Source organism: Nycticebus coucang, chromosome 2 (assembly GCF_027406575.1).
Source record: "Nycticebus coucang isolate mNycCou1 chromosome 2, mNycCou1.pri, whole genome shotgun sequence".
NCBI lineage: Eukaryota > Metazoa > Chordata > Mammalia > Primates > Lorisidae > Nycticebus > Nycticebus coucang.
Window position 1 is genome coordinate 107,454,283 of NC_069781.1, and position 23,166 is coordinate 107,477,448.

At 40.3% G+C, this 23,166-nt stretch overlaps 1 pseudogene; it reads left to right on the forward strand.

Moving 5' to 3' along the window:
- The first annotated feature begins 4,786 nt into the window (after positions 1 to 4,786).
- On the forward strand, positions 4,787 to 21,722 carry LOC128598118 (peroxiredoxin-like 2C; annotated as a pseudogene).
- Positions 21,723 to 23,166: the final 1,444 nt, after the last annotated feature.

Sequence of the window (23,166 nt, forward strand, 5' to 3'; positions counted from 1 at the left end):
GTTCAAAGTCGACACCGGCCAAACTGCAACAAAAAAATATTCGGGCATTGTGGTAGACACCTGTAGTCCTAGCTACTTGGGAGGCTGAGGCAAGAGATAAGCCTAAGCCCAAGAGCTGGAGGTTGCTGTGAGCTGTGATGCCACAGCACTCTCCTGAGGGTGACAAAGTGAGACTCTGTCTCTAAAAACAAACAAACAAACAAAGCACATAGCTATCATCATCAATGGGAAAAAAACAAATCTTTCGTCTAAGATCTAAGAAAGATTTCCTCTAAGTCAAGGCAAAGATGCCCACCTTAGTATTTGGATTCCAATAGAAAGATATCTAGCAAAAGCAATCAAATATGAAAAATAAGGAAAGGCATATAAATCAGAAGGGGAGACAAAATTAGATCTTTTCTCAGATAATAGGATTCTATATGTAGAAAGCCAGATAGGCACCACCACAAAATAAAAAATCCTGTTAGAACTAATAAAAAATTCAGAAAAGTTGCTGGATACAAAATAAACATACAAAATGGACTGCATTTCTGCACACTAATAATGACTTATTCAAAAAACAAATCAAGAGGCAGGGCCCCTAGCTCAGTCGTTAGGGCTCCAGTCACATACAACCAGGCTGGCAGGTTGGAACCCAGCCCAGGCCAGCTAAACAACAATGACAACAGCAACAGAAAAATAGCTAGGTGTTGTGGTGGGTATCTATAGTCCCAGCTACTTGGGAGGCTGCGGGAAGAGAAACGCTTAAGACCAAGAGTTTGAGGTTGCTGTGGGCTGTAACAATATGGCAAGCTACTGAGGGAGACATAATGAGACTCTGTCTCAACAAAAAGAAAAGAAAGAAAGTGGCACATATTGTGATCACATAGAGAATAAAATACGCAGGAATAAATTTAACCAAGAAGGTGAAAGATACACACACTTAGAACATTACCAAAAGAAATTGAACAGACTCAGACAAATGGAAAGGCATCCTGTGTACATGGTTGGAAGAATTAATGTTGTTAGAATGTCAAAACAGTATACAAATTCACTGCAATCCCTAACAATACTCCAATATTATTTTTCTGATAAATTAAGAAAATTCTAAAATTCATACGGAAATACAAAAGACCCCAAAGAGTCAAAAAATTGAGAAAGAAAGCCAAAGTTTCATGCATAACGCTTCCTGATTTCAAATTTTAATACAAAACTACAACGATCAAAACTGCATAAAAACAGAAACATCAACCAATGGAACAAAATACAAAGTTCTTAAATAAACCCAAACACACATGGTCAACTAATTTTCAACAAGGGCACCAAGAATACACAATTGGGCTTGGTGCCTATATCTCAGTGGCTAGGGCACTGGCCACATACATTGGGGTTGGCAGGATCGAACCCGGCCCAGGCTTGCCAAACAACAATGACAACTACAAAAAAAAAAAAAATAGCCGGGCATTGTGGTGGGCACCTGTAGTCCCAGCTACCTGGGAGGCTGAGGCAAGAGAATCGCTTAAGCCCAAGAGTTTGAGGTTACTGTGAGCTGTGACACCTTGGTACCCTACCGAGGGCAACATAGTGGGAATCTGTCTCTCTCTATATATATAGATATAGATATATCTATATCTATATCTATATATATATATATATACAATTGAAGAATATTTCAATAAATGGTGGTGGTGGCTCAGTGCCTATAGCTCAGCAGCTAGGGTGCCAGACACATACACTGGGGGCTGGCGGGTTCACACCCTGCCCAGGCCTGCCAAACAAAAATGAGAACTACAACAGCAACAATAACAGAAAAAAAAAAAAAATAGCCAGTCATTGTGGCAGATGCCTGTAGTCACAGGTACGTGGGAGGCTGAGGCAAAGAGAATTGGGTAAGCCCAAGAGTTTGAGGTTGCTGTCAGCTGTGACACCACAGCACTCTACTGAGGGCGACATAGTGAGACTCAGTCTCAATAAATAAATAGTGATGGAAAACCTAGATATCCATATACAAAAGAATTAAATTGAATCCTTATCTTATACCATACTCTCAAAATAGATAAAAGACCTAAATGTAAACTCCAAAACTATAGAAGTCCTGGAAGAAAATAAAGGGAAAGATTATTGATATTGGCCTTGGAAATAATTGTTCGGATAATACATCAAAATCTCCAGCTATGAAATAAAAAATAAATAGATGGCTCTACATCATACTAAAAAGCTTCTGCAAAACAAAGAAAACAAGCAACAATAACAAAACAGGCAACCTATAGACTGGGAAAAATATTTGCTAGTCATGTATCTTATTTGATAAGGAGTTAATATTCAAAACATATGAAGAACTCACAAAATGAAAAGCAAAAATAAATAATAATAAATAAATAAGAACCCAATTTAAAAGTAGGCAAAGGACCTGAATAGACATTTCTACAAAGAAGACATACAACAGGTATGGCCAACAGGTATTTGAAAAGGTATTCAACACCATCAATCATCAGGGAAATAAATGCAAACCAAAACCACAATGTGGCTAGGCACAGTGGCTCACAATTGTAATTCTAGCACTTTGAGAAGCTGAAGTAGAAAGACTGCTTGAGGCTTGGAGTTTGAGACTGTAATTTTTATTTTTTGTCTTCACAAAAAAATTAACAAAATAATAACCAGGTGTATGGTGCACCTCTGTAGTCCTAGCTATTTAGGAGGCTGAGGCAGAAGGATTACTTCACCCCAAGAGACGGAGGCTGCAGTGAGCTATGATGATGCAACTGCACTGTAGCCCTGGGCAACAGAGCAAGACTTTACCTCAAAAACAAACACACACACACAAACAACAACAAAACTCCCCCAAACCATGATGAACTATAGCCCCACACCTGGTAGGATGGCCATTACTAAAAAGGCAAGCGATAGCAAGTATTGGTGAGGGTGTGAAAAAAAGAGAACAATCATACACAGTATCTGGAAATGCAAACTGGTACAGCCATTACAGAAAATCTTTCTTTTTTTTAAGACAGAGTGTCACTTTGTCCCCAACGGTAGAGTACCGTGACATCACAGCTCACAACCACCTCAGACTCCTGGACTCAAGCTATTCACTCGGCTCAGACTCCTGAGTATCTGGGACTGTAGATGCCCACCAGAACGCCTAGGAATTTTTAGAGGCTGGGTCTTCCTCTTTCTCAGGCTGGTCTCAAACATGTGAACTCAGGCAATCCACTGGCCTCAGCCTCCCAGAATGCTAGGATTACGGGCATGAGCCACTGTGCCCAACCCAAAGCCACTTTCTCAATAATGAACCCACTGCTATCTTAGGGACAATAATCCATTCATGAAGGCAGAGCCTTCATGACCTAATCACTTAAGTATCCCACCTCCAAATACTGTTGCATGGAGGCTTAAGTTTCCAACACATAAACTTTGGGGAAAACATTGAAACCACAGCAAATATAAAACTGCATTGCTTTTGTCCATGATTAGGGCTGAATTAACTGCTGGACTTCTTTTCTTGTGGAGGTAACTGGGATGTGATTCTACTGCCTAGAGAACTCAGAATACAGTTTTTGTGTTAAAATGCATGATGGGGCTCGTTGCCTGCAGCACAGTGGTTACAGAGCCAGCCACGTACATCAAGGGTGGTGGGTTCAAACCCAGCCCGGGCCAGCTAAAAGCAACAATGACAACTGCAACAAAAAATAGCTGGGCATTGTGGCAGGCACTTGTAGTACCAGCTACTTGGGAGGGTGAGGCAAGAGAATTGCTTAAGCCCAAGAGTTTGAGGTTGCTGTGAGCTGTGATGCCACAGCACTCCACCGAGGGTGACATAGTGAGACTCTGTCTCAAAAACAAAAAAACAAAATGCATGATGGATCACAAATGAAATCACCTCCAGTGTAACAGGGAAACAGAAGTTGGAGCAACAGTGGCCATTATGTGTTGGGAACAGTTAAAGAGAATGTGGGTGCATTTAGTACTATCCTAAAGGGTAATTGCTCTACAGAATATTTATATATTATACATCCTGTGTATAACTTTTAGCTCAGACTGTAACAAAAAAAAAAACTCAGTTGGTAGTATTTCATCTTAGTTCCAGATTCTAAAAGTCCCATCAGAGGAAATCTAAGGTGTAGTGAGTATTTGGAGAGCTTTTTCTTTATGGAAAAGCAATTTCTTGGGAACTCAACACTTAGAAAATGTTTCATCTAAGTTATGTCAGGCATTTGATAGGAGGATGAAGGCCTGAGGTGTCAAAATTTTCAGAAATGGTCTCATTAGAGAGTTCAAAAAGTTTATACCACCATAGTACAAGGAACTCCCACATACACATGACATCACAGCTGAATCTCTTTCAGCTAAATTATCCTTTTGCCTTATTGTGAGCTATAATCTTTCTTGAGGCTCTTTTAAAGAATAAAAACATTTATTTATATTTGTAATAATACTAGTAAAATAGATTATGATAGTTATTATATATTGCTTCCTTACCCTGAATATCAGACATTGTTTTAAGTGACTGACATGGATTAACTCAGAAATGCCTACAAAAAGGATTATAGGTAATGACCATCATTATACACCTTGTACAAATGAGGCAACTGAGGCACATAAAGGAGAACTGACTTGTCCAGGTCACAGCCATAAGGGAGGAATGCCTTGAATGCGTCAGATATATGAGCTCACAAAAGGCCGAAAAGTAACTGAAAATTTGAAAAGCTAGGTTGCAGCAAAGAGAAACAAAGACCTGAGAAATTGTTTAACTGAGACAGAGAATGCCAGATGCCTATAAATGACTTTAGCAGAAAAATTAGACAACATGCAAGATCAGATGGGTAATTTTGACAAAGAGATGGAAACGACAATAAAATTTAATGCTAGAAATGGAAACCATAGGACCATAAATGAAGAATGCCTTCCAAGGACCTAGAGTATACTCCAGTACTACTGAGGAAACAATGAGTTATGTTGATTTGTTTGTGTGAAACCTCTGTAAGTTGGCCACCCAAGGGACTGTAATAAACTGGTCAACATATGAAGGTACTCAACATAAGGAAGTAGGCCTACTGTACTGATACATATATGTGGTGCATGTTCGATCTATGAAAATTAGGTCAACTTAAGGAGGTGGTCAATGTAGGGATGTGGTCAACCGTAGAGGTTCTACTGTGTGTATGTAAGTGTGCATATATGTACAAATATACATGTGTATGTACATATATAAACATGTATGTGTGTATATATATTTGCATGTGTATGTGTGTGTGTGAAATGTACTGGTGACAGTGATATAATCCAAAAGTATACTGAAAACAGTTTGTCCCCTTTGAGAAAAGGCAGTTTAGTAAAAATAGTCTCTCCTCTATGCCTAAGTCAGAGGCAGCAGGAGAAAGGGAAGGTAGTATGGCACTCTGAACTTTCAGATATTTTCTGTAAAAGGTTTAATTGTTATAATATACATGTGGCAAATTGTAACTGATGTCAGAAAAGTTATTAAATGAGGGGAATATAATTCTATTACAATGATGTTGAGTTCCAGTACACATATAAAACAAATATCTGGTAAGTGGCATGCACATATACATGCATACTCACATAGATAAACAATAGACAACTCAGAAAATATTTATGCACTTTTGTGCTGCTGTTTATGCAATGTATTTCTTGTTCTTCTTAGGGTTATTATTCTAGTGAATGCCAGTATTAATCAGTATTGTTATACTTCATTAAAATCTTTGATAGTACATGTGAAACAACAATCTCTAGATAAAGGCTATTACTTACCTTTCTCAAAGTGATAGATTTTCCCTTCATAACAAACTCTGATAATAATGTGTAACATTTTGTTGAAAAGTTTCACATATTCAAAACTCAATTATCTGATATTCCACAGAATTTTTTGGTGAGGGATTTCCTATGTGATTTCTTCCTCTGATATTACCTGACCTGGGAGGAAAAGATGCAGATAAAAGACGTAGTCATTCAGAACGTTGTCAGAAATTTCTCCTTTGTGACTTTTCTGGTACACAGATGTCCTCAAAGATCATGCCCATAGGTTTTTGTTTGATTGTTTTGGCTGCAGTTGTCATTGTTTAGCAGGCCTGGCTGGGCTCCAACCCACCACCTTCAGTGTATGTGGGTGGCACCCTACACACTGAGCTATAAGCTGAGCCCATGTCCTTAGGTTTTAATAAGTGAGGCTGATGAGTTTATGTCAGTATCAAGTATACTCCAAATCTTTAGAAGCTTAGCAAAGAAGTTTATTTCCTCACTGCAGGAAGTCCAACTATGTACAGGGAAAAGAAAACTCTACACCACGGAGTCATTCTTTGACTTTGGTTCCTCCCATCTTATACTCTTCCATCATTAGTGCCTGAACCCCAAGGTTTCCCTCCATTCATTCTCATGAGGGATAAAAGAAAATACTGAGAACTTGAGTGATGTATTTAGTAAGACTTGTCTGAAATTGACTGCCCCGCATCTGGGAACAGAGGCCAACTGAGCAAACCTGGAAACAAAAACAGACTTGAAACTCCAGCTTTATACACGCTGGCTCCAAAGGACTCAGTTCTCAATATAATTAATTGTGCCGCCCAGGAGCCCCCCCTAAGATCAGTGGGGCCACTCGCACCAAAATGAAGGGACCCACCTTTTAATTGACCCCAATGTACCCCCATAAGAAAGTAAGGAAAGTTAAAAATTAGAAATGGGAAACTGAGGTAATGAGCAACAGGAAGCTGGCCACCTTACTGGTGCTATTATAACTGGCTGAGCCATTATCCAGTTAAAAATTGTTCTGTTTTCCCTCTTGTGTGAACTGCAAGCTCCATAAACCACTTCTGTTTTTGTACAAACCGATTAGGAAAAGTTAGTTACTTGCTCTCTTGCTGAACTGCACCTAGCCCCTGATGGTATAGATAATTTACCCTGTATAAACCCTTCCCTCATCACGGCCAGTACTGTTCCCTCTGTACCCACATAGAGGGGCAGTCCATTGGCCAACCTAATAAAGACTCCTAAATTGGCATCAATTAACTAGTGTCCTCGGTGGTCTTTTAATCTCGCACTCCGTAACATCACAACTGAAGGACCCACTGTAACACCTTTGCTTTCCATTCTGTTAAGTATGTTAAATGGTATGCATCATCTTTAAATGTAACTCAACTAGATTTAGCTTTTGATTGTTGGTTATGTCTACAACTCTGACCCCCGTATTAAGTAGGGGTAGGCAAGCAGGACTCAAACATAACACCAGTGAGGAAGATTATGCCCTAACTCCATCTTGCTAAGGGCTTTCAACACTCCCCCTTTAAAACAGGAGGCTCAGCTGAGAGAGGTTAGTAATAACTGCAAAATCCTGTAAACCCCAGCTCCACCTTGTAAGCACGCCCCTTACAAACTGTTGGCTCTTGTGAAATTAGGATTGCATTAAGGACTCCCTTCCCCTACGGAAAGCCCACTCCTGCTTCTAGGGGTCCAGAGAGCTTTTGAGGCATGAGTGGGCTCTGGGATCCTCGGATCAATAAAGGACCCTTGCTTAATTTGGACTCAGTGTGCTGGCGTTTCTCTATTCCACTCTTTTTGGGTATAACAGTAGGACACGGACTCCCAAAGCACCTGAAGTATATTTCTGACACCTCCGAAGAGAGATTTATTTCCGTCCTCATTTTTTCATTTCTGGCCGCTTCTAAAGGTACTAACAGCCATAATAATAATTTTGACGCTGCCTGGTAACTTGCCTATTCTCAAATGTTGGGTGAGAATGCCCAAAAAGAAATGCTGGAAATTAGTGACATTTTCTTTCCTTTGTTTGTGTTATGCTCCAAATAGTTGTGCATTATAGGAAAATGCCAATATGTCGGGCGGCGCCTGTGCTCCAAGGAGTAGGGTGCCAGCCCGAAATGGCAGGTTCAAACCCAGCCCCTGCCAAAAGCTGCAAAAAAAAAAAGAAAGAAAGAAAGAAAGAAAAAGAAAAATGACAATATGTCATAAGTGGTGCAGATTTGCATTTGTTAATAAGCAAGTTCCATGTCTCTAGGACAACCACATAACGAGTTTTTCTTTAGACACAGAGTAGTCTAAAGAATAGGTGAGCTTATTGAGGTCAGACATTGAGCAACCTTTGTAAAACTAAGATCTGTTTTCAGCAGTCCTTATAAATTGGGATGTGGAAAAAAATTGATTAAGTCACTCTACTTTTATAGTCTATTCCTTGAGGAGAGGGGATATAGAGAAGTTGGGGGGAGTTATTATTTAAGAAACAGGATCTTTTTCGTCACCCAGGCTCCAGTACAATGGCATGACGAAAGCTCACTTCAGCCTCCAACTCTTGGTCTCAAGCAATTCTCCTACCTCAGCCTCCCAAGGCGCTAGGATTACAGGCATGTGCCACCGAGCCCAGCTAGAATTATTGACGATATTGTTTTTGAAAAATTTTTTGACTGTACCTTTGAATTTCCTTTTAATTAATTAATTAATTTATTTATTTAAGACAGAGTCTCACTATTTCGTCCTCCGTAGATCGCTGTGGCATCACAGCTTACAGCAACCCCCAACTCTTAGGCTTAAGCGATTGTCTTGCCTCAGCCTTCTAAGTAGCTGGGACTACAGGCACCTGCTACAATGCCCGGCTATTTTTTTGTTGTTTGGCAGGCCTGGGCCAGGTTCAAACCAGCCAGCCCTGGTGTATGTGTCCAGCACCATAGCCACTGAGCTACAGGCACCGGACCTTCTTTTATTCTTTTTAAAAAAACTTGATAGGCTCGGCGCCCGTAGCTCAGTGAGTAGAGCGTCGGCCACATACACCCAGGCTGGCAGGTTTGAGCCTGGCCTGGGCCTGCTAAACAGTAATGACAACTGCAACCAAAAAATAGTCCAGCGTAGGGGTGGGCGCCTGTAGTCCCAGCTACCTGGGGGCTTAGGCAAGAGAATCACTTAAGCCCAAATGTTTGAGGTTGCTGTGAGCTGTAACACCACAGCACTCTACAAAGTGACATGGTAAGACTGTCTCAAAAAAAAAAAACTTGACAAATGACAATTATGTATATTTACTGGTTGCAATGTAATGTTTTGATATACATTTATAATGTAGAATAATCAAGCTAATTAATATATCCATCCATCAGCTCACATAGTTACGTTTTTGTGGCACGAGCATGTAAAAACTAGTCTTTCAGCAGTTTTGAAGTATTCCTTATTAACTCTAATCACTCTGTTCAGCAGTAGATCTCTAAAAGTTATTTGTCTTGTCTAATGGAAACTGCGTACCCTTTGAACAACACATTCTCATTCTTCTTCCCTGCCTCCCCAGTCTCTGGTAACTATTATTCTACTATTTCTGTGAGTTCCACTTTTTTATAATCTACCTGTGAGATTATGCAGTGTTTATCTTTCTGTGCCTAGTTATTGCATTTAGCGTAATGTCCCCCAGACTCATCCAGGTAGTCACAAATAACCTCTCAAATTTTTTTATGGCTGAGTAGCATTCCATTGTGATACCACATTTTCTTTGTCCATTCACCCATTGATGGACACTTAGTTGGCTTTATCTTGACTATTGTGAATAATGCCATAGGAAACGTGGAAGTACAGCAATCTCATTGACACATTAACTTCATTTCCTTTGGATTAAATGCCCAGTAGTGGGATTGCTGGATCATGTGGTAGTCCAATTTTTTATTTTTGAGACAGAGTCTCACTGTGTCATCCTCGGTAGGGTACTGTGACATCGTAGCTCACAGCAACTTAAAACACTTGGGCTTAAGAGATTCTCTTGCCTCAGCCTCCCAAGGAGCTGAGACTACAGGTGCCCGCCACAACGCCCAGCTATTTCTTTGTTGTTGTTGTTTTGTTGTCATTGTTGTTTAGCAGGCCCGAGCTGGGTTTGAACCCAGTAGCCCTGGTGCATATGGCCAGTGCCCTAACCATTCACCTATGGGCGCTGAGCCTGATAGTTCTATTTTTAATTTTTTTTTTGAGACACTGAGTTGTCCTCAGTAGCATGCCCCTGCATCATACCTCACAGCAACCTCAAAGTCTTGGGTTCATGTGATCTTTCTTGCCTCAGTTTCTCATTTTGGGTAGAGACAGGGTTTCCCTGTTGCTCAGGCTGGTCTATGACTCCTGAGCACAAGCAATCCCCTTGCCTCAGCCTCCCAGACTGCTAGAATTATAGGCCTAAACCACTGTGCCCAGCCTTCTGTTTTAATTTTTTGAGGAATCTACCTACTGCTATCAATAATGGCTGTACTAATTTATATTCCCACAAACAGTGTACAAGCATTCCCTTTTCTCCACGTTATCACGAATGCTTCTTATCTTTCACCTTTTGTTCATACCCATCTTAACAAGTGTGAGGGGATATCTCATTGTGGTTTTAATTTGCATTTTGCTGATGATTAGTGATGTACATTTTCTCATATATCTTTTGGCCATCCCTATGTCTTTTGAAAAATGGCTATTCTGTTTTTGCTCATTCTTTAGTCAGGTTATTTTCTTACTATTAGATTGTTTGAGTTTCTTATATATTTTAGACACTTAACCCTTACCAGATATACAGTTTACAAATATTTTCTCCCAATCCATGGGCTGTCTCTTCACTCTTGATTATTTCCTTCGCTGTGCAGAAGCTTTTTGGGTTGATGTACTCCCACTTGTATATTTTTGTTTTTGTTGTCCTATCTGAGAAATCATTGCCCATACTAATGTCCTGTAGATTTCCCTGTGTTTTCTTCTAGTAGTTTCATGTTTCAGGTCTTATGTTTAAGTCTAAAAAATCATCTGCAGAATCTTACTTAAGAATCATCTGAACTAATCAAACATTTCACCATGCTTTTTTTTTTGAAACAAAGTCTCACTTTCTTGCCCTGGGTAGAGTGTCATGGCATAACAGCTCACAGCAACCTCCAGCTCTTGGACTTAGGCGATTCTCTTGCCTCAGCCTCCCGAGTAGCTGGGACTACAGGTGCCCATAACAACGCTTGGCTATTTTTTTGTTGCAGTTTGGCTGGGGTGGGGTTTCAATCCGCCACCCTCTGTATATGGGGCCAGCGCCCTACACACTGAGCCACAGGCAAAAAAAAACACATGCATTTTTTTTTTTTGGCTTTGACTCACACAATTTTGCTATTTTTTCTATTCCCCTACAAGCCTATAGGTAGCATTAGAATGAAACTGAAGAGTTAGAATAGGGAAGTTGTTTAAAACATGCATAATTTCTAATATATACATGTCCTTTTTTCCTCCTAGTGAAGCAAATGTCACTCTTATCGGTGATTGGACAGTCATCCTACCATCACGTTGAGGTAAACATCTAGTAAATTGGGAAATTGAAATATCTAGTAAATACAGGAATTGGGAAAATGGGAAAATATTTCATATGTAAAAATTACATTATTTCAGCCATTAAATGTAAGCTAAATTGAATGAAGTTAGATGATCATGACTTTTCTCTCATTTCTTCTTATGAAAATTCCAACTAATCTCTTTTTTCAGCCTTTTTGCAAACTGTCTGGCTATTCCCATGAGATCTATGTTAATCCCGGGAGAGAAATTGTTTAAAAATTGGGAATAAAAAGAGGCGAAGAGCTTGCTTCCGCAGGTAAGATATAACATGTCTGGAGTTGAAAAAGCTGGCGTATTTTCACATTTGCATATAGATGCATAGGGAAATGGAGAATTCATAAATCAGGCTGATTCTGATAAGTGGTCCAGATACACTAGACTGTAGAAGATCCATTTTCTAAGTATGAAGACACGAAAGGCTGTTGGCGAAGTACTATTTAATGAATAAAGCAAGCTGCAGAACAAGGTTTTCAGTTTGGTTTCAGCAAACAAAAATTTTGTTTTCACAAAAATGATTCTCATAAAGACCTATAATGTGTGTGTGTGTGCAATGAAAAAGGTCTTAAAAATACTGCAGGGTTTGCCACAAGTATGGGAGTCAGAAAATTAACTTTTGTATTTTTATGAGTACATTTTACTTTTGTAATTAGAAGAAAACAATATTAAGTTTACAAATTTTTATACCTCACTGCCATGGCTTTAAATATTCCATCTTCCTCAACTGAGGAAGTCCCACTTATCATTTGAAACCAACCAACTCAAGGGGCTCTCGGTTGCTCTTCAAGCAGGAGTAATTTCTCCTGTCATTCACTTCAATAGCACCTTGTACTTCATTATATACTCTATTATTGCACTTAAGGTGGCCATAGTTAGTTGGTGAGTTTAGACTTATTCATGTTTGTTATCTACATTCCCTACCCTTACCACAGTTCCTTGTGATTAATCCAGCTTATAAAACTTCAGTTGAACTATGTATGTGTGTTTCTGAAATGCCAGCTAGGAGAACTCAACTCGGAGTCGAGTCAGTCATTCTCAACAAACTCTATCGAGTTTTTGTTTGTGACATTCACTGTGTTGGATACTCCCAGGAGGACAGTGATAAAATACACAGTCCCACCATGCAGAGTTTGTCATCTATTCTGGGACACAGACAGACAGGAACATCTATGACAGGTTATGATAGAGGAGAACACCTGCTGGGAATGCCTACGTTAGAAATGTAAGCTGAGGGAAGGATCTGGGAAGGTTTCTCACAGGAGGTGAAGTCTCAGCTCACTCTTGAAGGAGTTAACTGGGAAGTGAAGGTGGGGAAAGGTGCTTCAGACAGAAAGTAGCATGTGCAATAGCACAAAGCCATGAAAAAATGTGCCTCCTCTGGAAAAGTGCAGGTCCTTGCCTCTGGCTGGAGTCTTAAGAGCCAGTTGGGGAACTGATGTGAGCCACGGATAGGTTGTGAGTCACGTTGAGTCTGGGGCAACATGCCAGGGAATTGGGATTTATTCTGGAGGGAGTCACATAAGTCACATAAGTGTTGGAAGCAGAGAAGTGAGACGGTCATCTAACCAGCGTGGAGCAGGGATAGGCCAGTCCAGAGCCAGTGATGTTTGCATCAGGCTAGCAGTACAGTCATAGCATAAAAAGAAACATCTCTTCAGGTGGAGATGGAGAGGAGGCGATGGATCAGGGAGCTATTTACAAGAGAGACTTCCATGATCCCTTTACTGATGTTTTTAAAGAAAACAGCCTGAAGTAATGATGAACTAGCATTAACACAGAGTTTTTTCATTCTTTTCTCTTTCTCTCTTTAGTAAAGGCGATTGCAGCAGTACAGTTGGTGAACCTTACTTCTTGTACACTTTTTTCATGTGCCATAACAGAGTCTCAGTGATCTGTTTATCAGCACTTAAGATATAAATTGTGAATTTCAGTTTAATAACACCTCACCCTTCATTGTCACAATAAAGATACAGAATTTCAAAGAAAAGAGATGACTTTTAAACCACACATATTCTTGTAATTATAACAGAATTATATTCAAATCTTTTTACCTGCTTTGACCTGTGTTAAAGTATTTTATTGCCAAACAAAATATTAGGTTTTCATAAAATAATTTTTTTAAGTTTCCTCCCTAAAAATGCGTAAAGCATAAATCTCAGAATCAGTCTGAGAATAGAAAACTAAGGTACTAATAATACATTATATGTTATAATTTAATATTATCATACCCACTTTATAAAGATAAAGAATAAGAAATAAAACTGTTAGGTACAATTGGTTTGTAGAAGATGGAAGAACAGCACAAGTTTTACACATACAAACTAAATTCAAGCTGGCAAGATTAGATTGTGCTTGACAGTAAAAATTATTCACTTTTAGGTTGTAAACTCTGTCAATTGGAATTTCTGAAATACTAACTCTCCACTTCTTTGGACACGTGGAGATAGTTTGGATTTCTAAACATTTATTTTAGCGATAGAAGAATCCTACAAGATAGTAAAATTTAATCCTTTACTCATGTCTGTAAGGTACTAGCCTATATTCGTTTCCTGGTAGTGTGAGTGTGTTCTAATGTAAATGTGAGAGAAACAGAAGAGCAGGAGCGATTAAGGGAAGTAGTAAGTACTTGGAATATTATGAAATCAGGCAAATCAAAGATTGCATGGTCATCGAAATAAAAAACTAAAGACATAAAAGACAGGGATAGGGCCAGATGCAGTGACTTATGCCTATAATCCTAGCACTCTAGGAGGCCTATGTGGGTGAATTGCCTGAGCTTACAGGTTCAAGACCAGCCTGAGCCAGGGCGGGACCTCATGTCTAAAAATAGTCAGGCATTGCAGTGGGCACCTGTAGTTCCAGCTACTCTGGAGGCTGAGGCAAGAGAATTGCTTGAGCCCGAGAGTTTGAGGTTGCTGTGAGCTATGACGGAACAGCACTCTACAAAGTGTGAAAAAGCGAGACTCTGTCTCAAAAAAACAAAACAAAACAAAAAACATAGCTATGAGGGAAAATTAAGTTATTAGAAGAGTAGGACTCAGGTTTTTTTTTTTTTGCTTCAAGGGAGTGGAAATGAAGGATCAGTTACTGTAAGAGCAAAAATAGAAAACTGATGGCTAAGGAAATATAGAAAAGTACCTGTGATATCTGTTGTTACAAGCTAAACCCCAAAATCTCAGAAGAATGACATGGTAGAAGGCTATTTATTTTAAATTTCAAGAAGGGTATATCTGTATGTATGCCATTTTTCTAGACAGCAGTTTTGGGACCCAGGCTCCTTGTAGCTCTACTATTCTCCCCTTAAACCTGTGGGTTAAACTGTCCCACATAAGCCACACAAGGCAAGTCTGTAATGGGTTAAAAATGGCTTTTGCTAACACAAAGGCAAAAAGGGAACTGGACTCCCCTCTGAGGCATACTCAGAGCCTGTTTTGGAACAATTTCTCTGATGTTAAGCCCACGTGGTCAGAGACTTACAATCTCTCAGCTGGAGATATGGGCCAGAGGTTGACAGGTCTCTGCCTTGTGGAAGAACAAAGTCATTACTCCATCATGAGGCAAACTAAGTGTGTGCTTGAGGGATTTTGTTTCCCCTTCTTCCCCAGGAGTTCGTTATGATTTTTATTTGGATACCTTGCTTAAGAATTAACATATGTCTGAGAAGAAAGAAAAAGCAGAGGAATTTGTGCTGATTTGTAGACTTGATGTCTCCTCACAAGTTAAGGTTAGATAGAAAGAGTTAGAGATAATAGATTAAGTGTGTACATGATCACTAGTGTATATAAGGTGATCAAGAATAAAGATGTTTCGCTACACGCCATCCCACGTGGTGTAGTCTGTTTTTTGTTTTAAGAGTAATTATTACTCTTAATAATTACAGGAGCGAGCTTATACCCACGGCAAAGCTGCTGTTCTTTCGCTTCTCTGGTCACGCAACATAAACCTTTTAATTATGTGGAAGGAACCTGGAGAATTACTTGTGGAAGGGTCTTAGGAGCATGGCCCCCAAGCAGCTTGCATCATTTCACTCATCATCTAGAACACAGTCACATGCCTTACCTCACTGCAGGGAAGATTGGGAAATATGGCTTAGCTGTGGGCCCAAAAAGAAGAAACAGGTTTGGACTCAGTGCCTGTAGCTCAAGCAACTAGAGCATCAGCCACATACACCGGAGCTGGTGGGTTTGAATCCAGCCCGGGCCTGCCAAACAACAATGACAACTATAACCAAACAATAGCTGGGCATTGTGGTGGGCACCTGTAGTTGCAGCTACATGGGAGACAGAGGCAAGAGAATCGCCTAAGCCCAAGAGCTTCAGGTTGCTTTGAGCTGTTATGCCACGGCACTCTACCCAGGGCAAAGTAGTGAGACTCTGTCTCAAAAAATAAATAAATAAATAAATAAATAAAAATAAAGGTAGGAGGAAAAAAATATAAGTAGAAAATAAGGTAAGACACAAGACAGTGTTTTCTAGGAACATATTATCTTCTTAATATCTAATCAAACATAAAAAGATAACATCTAAAGACAATTTTCCTCTGGGCACAGTGGCTCATGCCTGTAATGCTAGCACTTGTGGGAGCCTAAATGGGAGTATAGTTTGAGCCCAGGAGTTTGAGACCAGCATGGGCAACAGTGAGAACCCATCTCTACAAAAAAACAAAAAATTATCCAGGTGAGGTGGCACACACATTTAGTCCCAGCCACTTGGGAAGCTAAGGCAGGAGGATCTGGCCAGGAATTTGAGGCTGCAGTGAGCTGTGATGACAATGTCATGGTGCTCTAGCATGGGCAACAGAGTGAGACCCTGTCTGAAAAAAATTAAAAGAAAAGACAATATTTTCTTTTTTGGGGGGGACAGAGTCTCACTGTGTCGCCCTCCGTAGAGTGCTATGGCATCACAGCTCACAGCAACCTCCAAGTCTTGGGCTGAAGCAATTCTCTTGCTTCAGCCTTCCAAGTAGCTGGGATTACAGGCTCCTGGCTAAGTAAAGACAATTTTTAATATTTCAGGACAGAGTCCCCACACAAAGTCATATCTACTCTCAAGAAGCCTTCAGAGCCTATGGAGGGCAGTGACTGTCCCTCTCTCTGAGTTTTAAGGAGATCCAGCTCAACAAGGTGGAACCTTCATTTTAGGTCTAGGTGAGCATCAAAGCCCAAGGTCAGCAGTGTACTTCTTGTGCCTTTTACAAGCCCAGAGGCTACCACTTCGTTCGTAAAATAGATGCCACGTAGAGAGCATAGCAGTCAGGATACTGTGCTTTTGTGGGGTGCAAGTATTATTTTCAAAGGCTTCTTTGTATTTTCATGTCTGTTTATTTGCTGAGTGTACCCATCATTCTGTGCCTGAGAGATTTCAGGTATTTGGGGTAGGTAGAGTCAACTGTAGATTGGTGACTTGTAACATTCTTTGAAAAGTTAAGTGATTGTGAAATACACTACTGAAGGAGCTCTTAGCAGACCATTTATATCCTGAATGTGGTTCTTCTGTGTAAGTGATTCCTTGCTGTCCAGTGGAAGGACATGCACTTTTCTCCATAAGAAAATGAAATTAAATCTGTTATGCTCCCCCCCAAAAAAATAATAATAATAGTAAGTTAAGCAGGGGCTTCGTGCCCCTAGCACAGTGGTTACAGCACCAGCCATGTACACCAAGGGTGGTGGGTTCGAACCTGGCCTGGGCGGCTAAACAACTGCAACAAAAAAAATAGCCAGGCATTGTGGCAGGCACCTGCAATCCCAGCTACGTGGGGCTGAGGCAAGAGAATCACTTGATCCCAAGAGTTTAAGGTTGCTGTGAGCTATGACGCCACAGCACTCTACTGAGGGCGACATAGTGAGACTCTGTCTAAATAAATAAATAAAAAGTTAAGTGGGCTCGGCGCCTGTTGCTCAGTGGTTAGGGTGCCAGCCTCATGCACTAGGGCTGGTGGGTTTGAAACTGGCCCGGGCCTGCTAAAACAACAATGACAACAACAACAATAATAATAGCCAGACATTGTGGTGGGTTCCTGTAGTCCCAGCTACTTGGGAGGCTGAGGCAAGAGAATCGCTTAAGCTTAAGAATTTGAGGTTGCTGGCTCGACACCTGTGGCTCAAACAGCTAAGGCGCCAGCCACATACACCTGAGCTGGCAGGTTCGAATCCAGCCAGGACCTGCCCAAGAACAATGACGGCTGCAACCAAAAAATAGCTGAGCCTTATGGTGGGCACCAGTAGTCCCAGCTACTTGGGAGGCAGAGGCAGGAGAATTGCTTGAGCCCAGGAGTTGGAGGTTGCTGTGAGCTGTGATGCCACGACCCTCTACCAAGGGCAACATAGCAAGACTCTGAAAAAATAAAAATAAAAATAAAAAGTTAAGTGGAAGTGAACATTTCTCAGTAGGGGAAAATCATCATGCACTTTTCTTTTGTGAATAAGATTACCTAGTTATTTATACCTAACAAAACTAGGCGACTTGCTCAGTGTCAGAAAGTAAGGCAGGTGCCAGGGACACCTCATTCAGTGAGTGTAAGATTGAGGGCATGTACTGTTAACAGTACAATTGATTGGGCGGAGCCTGTGGCTCAAGGAGTAGGGTGCCGGCCCCATATAACAGGGGTGGCGGGTTCAAGCCCAGCCCTGGCCAAAACTGCAAATAAAAAATAAGAAGTCATTCATCAAACTAAAATTTAGTAGGAGAAGAGCAGCTTTTGGAGAGAATATGGCTTCAATTTAAAAAACAAAACAAAAACAGTACTATTGATTAGTCTGGACCACCTGAGATTCCTTTGGCTCCACTGTGCCAAATGTTAAGTATTAGATCCCTACCATGTTCCAGTATTGCAGGAGGAGACAGCAGCCAAAAAACCTAAATCCCTATGTTGTAAGCTCATTTTTCTTGGTTCCTTTCCCTCTTTAAAATGACCCACATTCATGAGCATAGCTTCTAACAGTTATAAAATTAATACTTATTTTCATAAATTCCAGATTTTTATGATTTATTTATTTTATTTATTTATTTATTTATTTATTCTTGAGACAGAGTCTCAAGCTGTTGCCCTGGGTAGAGTGTCATGGCGTCACAGCTCACAGCAACCTCAAACTCTTGGGTTTAAGCTGTCTTCTTGCCTCAGCCTCCCAAGTAGCTGGGACTATAGGCACCCACCAAAATGCCCGGCTATTTTTTGGTTGCAGTTGCCATTGTTGTTTAGCAGGCCCGGGCCAGGCTCGAACCCGCCAGCTTCGGTTTATGTGGCTGGCGCCCTACTCACTGAGCTTTGGGAGCCAAGCCAACCTCAGACTCTTGAGAAGCGATCCTCTTGCCTCAGTTTTTCTATTTTTAGTCGAGATAGGGTCTCGCTGTTGCTCATGGTGTTCTTGAACTTGTGAGTTCAAGCAATCCACCTGTTATGGCACAAGAAGGGAGCAGCTGTCCAAATCAGAAGTTTCTGAATGTAGTCTTTATTAGCTGGCCAGCAACTGTGTCTGCAGGTCTCAGAGAGATCAGGGGAGAGCAGCAGCAACCAGCTTGGAATTGAGGGTTTTTATAGGGTTGTACGATACAAGCAAGCAAGCAGTCAGTTATACTAACGAACCTTCACAGAAGCAGACTTCGCATTTGCGGTTATCAGATAAGCAAACAATTTTTCACAACACAAGCTCAGTAAGTTCTTATCCCGTCTCCCCTTTCTTCCCTCCATCCCCACCCCCTCCTTCTGGTCTAAGGTGATGGTACAGGGCCAAAGTGGCCATCTCACACCTGCCTGGGCTTCCCAGAGTACTAGGATTATAGGCATGAGTCACCATGTCAGGCTTTTTTTTTTTTTTTTTAGAGACAGAGTCTCACTGTGTCACCCTCAGTAGAGTGCCAAGGCATCACAGCTCACAACAACCTCCAACTCCTAGACTTATGTGATTCTCTTGCCTCAGCCTCCCAAGTAGCTGGGACTTTAGACACCCCCCACAATGCTGGCTATTTTTTTATTGCAGTTGTCATTGTTGTTTAGCTGTCCTGGGCCTGGTTTGAAGCCCCAGCCTCAGTGCATGTGGCCAGTGCCATAACCACTGTGCTAAAGGCACTGAGCCAAATTCCAGATTTTTAAAAGGAAATCTTTAGAAGGAAGATTTTGACCTAATGTTATGGCTTTTTGGCTTTTTCTCTATTTACAGCTGGAACACTAAAGTTAAGATCTCTCTTTCCCTCCCTCTTGTGAGTTTACACTAGTTAGATTAGCTTAAAAAGAAGTCCATTTTAGGAGAGTGAGTCCTAGAAATTAGCCCAGAATGACAGTGAGCCATAGTTGTTTTTTCTTTTTCTTTTTTCGTACAGAGTCTCACTTTATGGCCCTCAGTAGAGTGCCATGGCATCACACAGCTCACAGTAACCTCCAACTCCTGGGCTTCAGCGATTCTCTTGCCTCAGCCTCTCAAGTAGCTGGGACTACAGGTGCCCGCCACAAGGCCCAGCTATTTTTTTGTTGCAGTTCAGCCGGGGCCGGGTTTGAACCCGCCACCCTCGGTATATGGGGCCAGCGCCTTACTGACTGAGCCACAGGTGCCGCCCAGTGAGCCATAGTTTTAAAAGACCTTTTTCCATCCTCAGACCTGGAAGGGATTGCTGCTTGTGTTCCTCATCTCCATGTTTCTGAATCATTGGCCACACCTCAGGTACATAAGAATAAAGAGCACGTGGAGGGTATCATTTGTGTGCCAAGTTGGGAATATATAGTCATATACAGTCATCCCTCAGTATCCATGGGGAATTGGTTCTGGGATACCCTCCGCCCATACCAAAATCTGTGAGGCTGAAATCCCTTATATAAACTGGTGTATTTGCATATAACCTGTGCATATCTGCCCAAACACTTTAAATCATCTCTAGATTACTTAGCATATTATGTTTACATGGATGGAGCTGGAACATATTCTTAGTAAAGTATCTCAAGAATGGAAGAAAAAGTATCCATTGTACTCAGTACTATTATGAAACCAATTTATAATCACCCACACTTTTATATGAAAGATAAAACACAACTATACTCCAGGATGAAGGAGGGAAGAAGCTGAGTGGAGGGAGGGTAATTGGTGGGACCTCACTTATGGTGTATATTGCAAGGGTATGTGTCAAATCTATTGTGAGTAGAGTATAAATGTCTTAACATAATAATTAAGTGAGATGAATGCTATGTTAACCAGTTGGATGTAAGCATTCCAAATTGTATATGAAATCACCACTTTATACCCCATAAATACATTCATGTATACACTTATGATTTAATTTAAAAAAAATTAAAGTGAATAAAAAAAGATTACTTAGAATACCTCAAACAGTGTAAATGCTATGTAAATAGTTCTTATACTATACTGTTTAGGGGACAACGACAAAAAATGTCTGTACTAATTTAGGACAAACGTACCCATCCTTTTTATTCCTCAATGTTTTTGATCCAGTTGGTTGAATCTGCTAATGTGGAACCTACAGATTCCGAGGTCCTGCTGTAATTAGGGAGAATATTTTTGATACTACCTGCTGAAAAAAAAAATGCAGCTCTTCTAAGGAAAAAAGCTAGGTGTACTTATTACACAAATTTGTATCATGGTTAATCCAGTATTTCATTTTGCCTTTTTTGATACTAGCTAATGTATGATATTAAACCTAGTGAGTACTATAGATGGCAGATGAATACAATGCAGAAAACATGCTTTTTACAGTCCTTACTTGGTCTAATGTTGTAAGTTAAAATCCTGGTCTTGAGTCCAAGGATCAAAGTAAACAGAAACCAGACAAATTATTTTCTTATTTTCTTTGGGCAGATATAAAAATTATGGACATCTAAATGTATTATAACTGATTGTCTTACTGGCTTATTTTCGAGCCTCTTTTGGACTATGGATATAATATAGACAGCCTGTTAAATAGTATTTGGAAATGCATTTTTTGAAGCAAGTGATTGTCCCACTTGATGTCTACATCAGCTCTATATTCTGCCTTTCTGACAGGACATTTTATTTAATTATATTTAATAAAACCTAATAGAAGGTTATAATTTAAGAATCTTTCACCTTAGATTTCATAAAACATTAATCACTCTTTTTTTTTATTAATCACTCTTATTTAACCTTGTCGTGGTTTATTTGATTAAAAATTATTATGGCATTATACAGGGAATATAACGTACCTAAGGAAATTAATTTTTCCATTTGGACTAATTGAAAGGTGAAAAGCTTCTCTGATTCTCGTAAGCAATAAATCTAATGAATAACACTTTATATGCCTTAGCTTTTTATTCTTATTCTTCTAGGTGACAATATCCATTTCATACACCATGATAGGAATAGGTTGGATCACAAACCCATAAGTTCTGTTTTACAACTTGTAGGAGTTCAGCAAGTGAACATAACACGCAGACTTTCAGGTATCCATGTGTGACTTAATATGGAATGCGTTGCTTTTAAATGGACCCTCAGGAATGTAACTTTAAATGCTGGAGTGTTGTATCCTTGTGCAGTGTCTACCTTGGTGGCCCTGCCTAACTTATGAGGAGTGATGAAAACATAAAGAGATCATATACTGGTGGAATTGTTTGCAGAGAGGCATCAGTTGTCAAAAATGTGGTGTAGGCTCAGGCGCCTGTAGCTCAAGCAGCTAAGATGCCAGCCACATACACTGTAGCTGGAGGATTCGAATCCAGTCCAGGCCTGCCAAACAACAATGACAGCTACAACCAAAAAATAGCTGGGTGTTGTGGTGGGCGCCTATAGTCCCAGCTGCTTGGGAGGCTGAGGCAGGAGAATCAGAATTGCTGGAGCCCAGGAGTTGGAGGTTGCTGTGAGCTGTGATGCCATGGCACTCTACCCAGGGCGACAGCTTGAGGCTCTGTCTCAGAAAAAAAAAAAAAAAAAAAAGTGATATAGGCTCTGTGCTTGTAGCACAGTTACGGTGCTGGCCACATACATGGAGGCTGGCAGATTCAAACCCAGCCCCAGCCAAACTGCAACAACAACAACAAAAAATAGCCAGGCGTTGTGGCGGGTGCTTGTAGTCCCAGCTGCTCCGGAGGCTGAGGCAAGAGAATCATGTAAGCCCAAGAGCTGGAGGTTACTGTGAGCCGTGTGACGCCACAGCACTCTACCGAGGGCAGTAAAGTGAGACTCTGCCTCTACAAAAAATAAATAAATAAATAAATAATTAAATGTGATATATATTTCTAAGTTTATAGCTTTTATAATTTTATGCAAAGTAACAAATATCAATATAGAAAATACACAAAATAAAACTAAAAGCTGTAAAAATACAAATAAATACACAAAATATAACTAAAATTATAAATGCCATTTTTAAAATTACTTTACATCATGCATGGTACATCCATTCAATGAAAGATTTTTTTTTTTTTTTTGCCAATTGACAATCATCTATCAATTGAAGAATATATAAAGGGAAGAGAGCAACTCAGAATTGTTTTATGTAATGAAGCATGTGAGATATCTAATTCTATAAACAATATACCTACATTTTTATATGTATACATTTATATTTTTATATGCTTAGAAAAAAGGAAATAAACACACCAGAATGTTGCCAGTAGGTATCTTTATGGTGTAAGATTATTTTCTTTTCCATATTTCTCTGTATTTCCCAACTATTCTTTTTTTTTTTTTTTTTTGTAGAGACAGAGTCTCACTTTATGGCCCTCGGTAGAGTGCCGTGGCCTCACGCAGCTCACAGCAACCTCCAACTCCTGGGCTTAAGCGATTCTCTTGCCTCAGCCTCCCGAGTAGCTGGGACTACAGGCACCCGCCACAACGCCCGGCTATTTTTGGTTGCAGTTTGGCCGGGGCCGGGTTTGAACCCGCCACCCTCGGTATATGGG